Raw genomic sequence first — 6,000 nt, 5'->3', positions numbered from 1 at the left:
AAAGAGATGAATGCTTCAGTTATTGTCCTCCATCTATGAATCTTCCCTCTGTGGGTCTTCTCCTCAAGTATCTGAGACCTAATCAGTCTTTTCCTTCTTCCTCTTCTAAAGTCCCTGCTGCTACTACATCCCCTTTCAGTTTTGTGCCTGTGCTGTCTTCTCAGTTCTGTAGGTATATGTCACCATAGATCAGTAGTCAGATCCACCTTTTTACCCTGAGGTATTTCCTGGATATATATGAGACTTCCCTATTGGACATGTGCCTGTTTGTCAGAGGGCTGGGTCTAATGCTATTCCATATTCTCTAAGAGCCCTTCTTTATGCCTTGAAGTAATGCCTTTGTTCAGAATCTATCCTAATAGGGGGAAGCAGTCCCTTTGCCCATCTCCCGCCTTCTCCCACTTCTTCTGTCTTAAAAACCTAGAAGAGGAATCAGCTGTGTGGGCCACGAGACAGCTGCTCTGCTTAAGGAACAGGTATGTTTGCTTCCACACCTGCAGCCTGTGTCCTGGATGTCCAGGTTGACCAAAGCTGGTCGCTCGCCTTAAAGTCCACCAAGGGCACTTTCTATACATTTCTGAAAAGTCTTATGATTTTCTCCCTCTTCTCCGGGAAGAAATTAGCATTTACCCCACTTTTCCTGGCATTATCTGTCTCTGCAGTGACCCACCCCACTGAAGTGCACGCACGTGTAGAGGGCTGTTGGGAGTCCCTGGTTCATAGCGGTGGGCTGGATATCTTTTGAACACATTTGTACACGTGGCTGGAAGGAGGAGGGCTTTTCGACCTATCAAAGGGACTAACAGGAGATACAGTGGGGGATCCCTGTCTTAGTGTTTTTGAGACTCTAGAAAGAAAAGATGGAGTGCAGGTGGGGTGAGGGAGCAAGCCTCACAGCCCCTTATCCTCTGGGTCTGGCCAGTGCTGTTCCCATCCCTTCTGAGCTGAGCATCTTTGCCGGGTCCAGGAAGCTGCTCCAAGTGGGAGGAAGGCGACCCTACCCGTGAGCTGGCCAGTGAAACAGGGGAGCGGTGGCCACAGGCCATGAGAATCTGGGGCTGGGGAAGCACAATGAGGCTCAGAGGGAGAATGAAGAAAGCCGGAGAGAAGAAAAAGAAAGGCTTCCGGTTTCCTTTTCGAGATTTCGCCCAAATTTGAAACAAACCAGTAGCGAGCGCGGGCACCAATAACCGCGGCATACAAGTGGGGAGTTTCTCTTCTGACGTCTCTTCTGGCGCCCGTTACAAATAGCCGGGTGGCTGCGCTCGCCTGGAGGAAGGAGTCACCAGCAGCTGTGGGGAGGAGGGAAGGGGGAACAGGACCCAGCCCAGCGGGATGGGGGCGCCTGGGAGCATCGGGCCCCTCAGGGTGGCTAGGGTGGGCAGAAATGGAAGGATGTGTCGAATCAGCTCTCGCCCCGGGTGAGAGGTACATCAGTCCGAGCGCCCACCCAGAGCCTCCCCTGCAGAGGTAAGCTGGGACGACGCTCTGCTCTCCAGCTAGGTTTGGAGCAACCTCTCCTCTATCCTTCCCTCAATTTCACCTTTCCTGCAGTACACTATCTGTCATAGTTCTCTTTTTCTCCTCCTGCCTTTGACCCCAAATCATTGCCTGTCCGCCACCCCCTTGCCCTAATATGATGGTGGGGGAGGGGGCATTTGAGGTCCATGGGTGGGAAAAGACTGGGCTCCTCCTGGAGCGGGCGTGTTCCCTCTCACTGGGCTCAGTGGGGATCTAGGGGCTTCCACAGAGCTGAGAAGTGGGGCTAGAACTGAGTGGGCAGAGCTGCATGGTGAGAAAGAGCTGGGTTATTAGGAGAAGTTACGACTTCTGCTGCCGGCTGCCTGGCTGTGTAAGTGAGAGTTGGTAGGGTGGTTAAAGGTAGGCTGCCTCACTTTCCTTTTTGTCGAGTTTCTCTGAATAACGTACGCATACACGGGATTAGGTGAATCAATCGCTAACCTTGGACAACTGTAAGCCTGGATTTATCCCCTCTCCCATGAGAAGGGGTAGGGGAAGGGGCAGCATCTATGCTGCTTATTACCTGATGATGTGGAATCCAGTTGGCTCTTCCTTTCCTTTCCCACCTGGAAGTCTGATAAAAATTGCTCTGCCACACCCCCCCTTCTTTCCTATTTATTCCACAAACACCCCCTCCCCCACCCAAAGAACCCGAGGCAGTCTGGGGCGGGCGGGTGTGGGGAAGGAAGAGTGATTCAGACATTTGAAATGTTGTGGAAGATCTAATATGGAGGAGAATGAAGTATAAGGGCATTCCCTCCACGTTACCTAAGAGGACTGAGTACCATATCAGGAAACGTTGTCTAAATTATAACCCGGGGCCAACTGGTTTAGGACATTCAGTGATTACGAGGTAGAGAAATTGTCATTGGTATCCTCCCTGCTCCAAAGAGAAGGTCCTATGGATTTAGGACCCTAATCTAAAATGGGTCATCCTCAAAACATTTTAATGGGTAAATGGGGGAAAAATACCACTTTTTACAGATTTGTAATGTGTAATTATCATTCCTAATCTCAAACTACTTTTCTTTACTGGCTTCCTTCTTTTTTTTACTGCTGCCTCCTGGTGGATCACAGCCCACACATCCTCTGGATTCAGATGGGCTGTCCCTAATCTTACTGAGAAATAAAAAAAACTCTGAAAGGAAAGCTGCTGCAATCGGGTAGAAAGTCTCAGATCAGCCAGGGACACACTTCCTGTAGAAGAATGCACATTATGAATGAATTTTCAAATCAGCCACTTGGACACACCCATCCCCTCTTCAGATGCTTAGCTCTGAGACAGTTTTTCATGCTTGGGATGTGGGGGAGGGCTGTCATCATATTAATGACTGCCAGCAAAAGGTTTCTTTAGGAATATAGAATCAATCCAATTCTTGATCAGGAAGTTGTTGTCTGGTCATTTGTATTAAGTTGTATTTGTTTAAGAATCAAAATGGGGTTTTGATGACACTTAGAAAGTTCTGGTCTAGTTATTTTTTTTGAAACAGTCAGAAAGTTGCAAAGTCATGCTTGTGATGCTTTCATATCAGAACATTTTTCATTTCTCTTTTAACATTTGATTTTTGGTTCCAGTCTGATTACTCAGTGCTCTCCTCTGTATAACAAGTGGGCAATGTAGGCAGAGCCTTTTGTCCTTAGATTGTCGTGTGTCCACCGGTACAATGAAGAGCGCTTTAAAATTTATTTCTAAATGTTCATATTTTTAATTGCAGAAAATCTGATTCTTCATGTACTTTAGGTTCTTATTTCATGCACATGTTCCACAGTCCTGGCTTGAAGACTTTGGTGGATAGTGATACACAATGCAAAAGGGAAGTATGATGAAACCTTGCCTTCAGGAATTAGATTAGTAATTAGATTAGATCTGTGATTTCCTCAATGGTTAAGAAACTCAGTTTAGAAACTCACTCTACTGACACAGATCACAAACTGTCTATGACTTGGCAGATAATTTTTTTAACCAGATCTGAGATTTTATATGCTTAGGGAGCTCTTAGTGAGGCTCTCTATCTCAACCAGTCTATCTGGGTAGAGGCTTGTAGAGGTTGTGGCTTACCCAGGATGACACAGCCAGTATGTATCAGTAGTGGCACTTGAATCCTGACCTTCCTGACTCCCAGGGTAACTATCTATCCACTACCATGCTTCTTCCTTTGATCACAGGGTCATAGATGTTATGTTGAAATAGTCCTTAGAGACCATTAAATCTAGCCCCCTCATTTTACAGATAAAGAAACTGAGGCCCAGAAAGTTAACTGTGTTAGCCAAGGATATCCAGGTAGTAAATTAATAGATGCAGTGTTTGAACCTAGATTCTCTGATTCCAAATCTAGCATTTTATTGTACCACATTGCACCATGGTACCTCTTTTAAATCCTAGGGAATTGCTTAAGGCACATAGAAGTTAAAGTGACTTGCTTACTATGGTACAGATAATAAATGTCAGAGTTGGATATGTATGGTGATGAGGAGTTTGCTACCTCATAACATGTTCCATTCTAGTTTTGAATAACTAATTGTTAAAAAAAGGTCTTCTTTGAACCAACTCTACCTCTGTGTAACTTTCCCCATTGATCATAATGATCTCCTTATACACAACAATCCTTTATACATGGGAAGACAGTTATCATGTTCCTTGGTAAGTTACCTTCTTAGATCCGACATGATTTTGTGTCTGTGTATATGTGTAAACATGTCCATACAAAAGCCTCTGCAGCTATGAAATAGCATGAAAAATTGGCACTGTACTCTGAGTATAACTAGGAAATATGATAGTAAACTTGAGGGACCAATGTCTTACAGCCACTATAACTTTGAAGGCCAAGGGTAGGCTGTTCAGGGTAGGTCAGAGGGAGTAGAGAGAACAAGGAATTAAAAAGGGTACCACTAATGTCACCTGACTTGCAGTCATAAAGTTAGAAGAACTTTAGGAATAGACTTTTGGAGAAATAGCTGCTCTAGGCACCCGCATTAATTCTTCAGCCTGGAAATTCTTTAGGAAAGTCCCTATACTGGTCAGATTACATGTGGAATATTATAGTTCCATCTTGGTACCAGAGAGATATTGGTGAACTAGAGTATATGGAAGGAGGAGGGTGGTGTGGTTAAGGGTTCAGAAACCAGATTCTATGAAGAACAGTGGCAAGATTTAGAGGGAATATGATAGCTGTGTTTCATGATATGAAATGCTATTGTTATTTGTTATTTGTTCTTTTTTCTGGAAAAGAACTACGACATGAGGAGGTGGTGTAATGACATGCAAGTGAATTGGATTTAAGTGAGGGAGGACTATGCAAAGTCACCAGCCTCACTTTCTCTTCTGGAGCCATCTTGGTCCAGTGGTCAGATATAGATCAGGGTGATGCAGTGGGGGAACTTGGTCTTTTCAAGCTAAGGTCTTTAACAGGTCTCAGTTTGACTGAGGCAACACCCATTCAATGATTAAGTCTTAATAAAAATTGAAGCAGAGAATGGCCTCTTTACCTACTCAAGAATTATTTTAAAAAGTTGTTTTTTTTAATCAGTCTGGCAGGGGAAGACTCTCAGAGTTTCTGGCCAAAACAGAAGCAATTGCTATTTATATTCATTCTGAACCAGTCAATATGAAATGCTGTGCTGTCAAACTAGAAGGGGGATTAGAATTATATCGTATAACTCTGAAAGACAAAACTAGGGCCAACCAAGAGAAGGTACAGGAAGGCCTAATGGGCTCCAGAGAAGAATTATTGAAAAATCAGAGTTGTTGAAAACTGGAATGGGCTATTTTGTTAAGTAAGGAGCTTGACGTTATCAGAAGTATTCAAGCAGAAGCTGAATGCCTATGTGTGAGGAGTACTATAGAAATAATTTCAGAATTGATTCAGAGATTAGACCTGCTGACCTCTAAGATCCTTCCAAATCTAAGGTTTTAGGACTAAATTAAGTCTCCATAGATTATGAATTTAAAGAAATTCTTAATTTTGGATTCATGAACTTAAAGAAAATTAATAACAGTATTTCATTATAATTAGTTTCCTTGATACTCCTATGTATTTTATGTATTTAAAAACATAATTTTGAGAAGAATCCATAGGCTTTACCAGATTACCAAACAGCTCTATGAAACAAAAAAATGTTAAGGATTCTGGTTGTTTTTTTTTGGTGAGGCAATTGGGGTTAAGTGACTTGCCCAGAGTCACACAGCTAGTAAGTGTTGTATGTCTGAGTCTACATTTGAACTCAGGTCTTCCTGACTCTAGGGCCAGTGCTCTATCCACTGCACCACCTACCTGTCCCAGGATTCTTGGTTTTTAATCAGTATATGGGCCCATGGATAACCTTAAGCATTAACAATCCAGATAGTCTGTTGAGCAGCTCAAGCTAAGGAGAGCTTCACAGAATAGAATCAGAGCTGATTAAGAAAGGATCTTGGAGGCAATTTAGCCTAATTCCTTCATTTTCTAGAGTAGGAAACTGAGACCCTCAAAGGTAAAGTGG

General features: G+C 43.5%; 1 long non-coding RNA gene across 1 annotated transcript in view; it reads left to right on the top strand.

The window, feature by feature from the left end:
* The first annotated feature begins 1,150 nt into the window (after nt 1-1,150).
* Nucleotides 1,151-6,000, top strand: part of LOC144455825 (uncharacterized) — a 173,510-nt gene continuing 168,660 nt past the window's right edge. Inside the window, exon 1 of the long non-coding RNA XR_013484619.1 lies at nt 1,151-1,470. This is a non-coding gene — a long non-coding RNA (uncharacterized LOC144455825). The remainder of the gene's footprint in view (nt 1,471-6,000) is intronic.

The sequence above is a fragment of the Phascolarctos cinereus genome, unplaced genomic scaffold (genome assembly GCF_003287225.1).
Source record: "Phascolarctos cinereus isolate Bilbo 61053 unplaced genomic scaffold, phaCin_HiC Scaffold_2;HRSCAF=192, whole genome shotgun sequence".
Taxonomy (NCBI): domain Eukaryota; kingdom Metazoa; phylum Chordata; class Mammalia; order Diprotodontia; family Phascolarctidae; genus Phascolarctos; species Phascolarctos cinereus.
The sequence above is the reverse complement of the archived record's forward strand: the minus strand, read 5'-3'. Positions and strand labels throughout refer to the sequence as shown.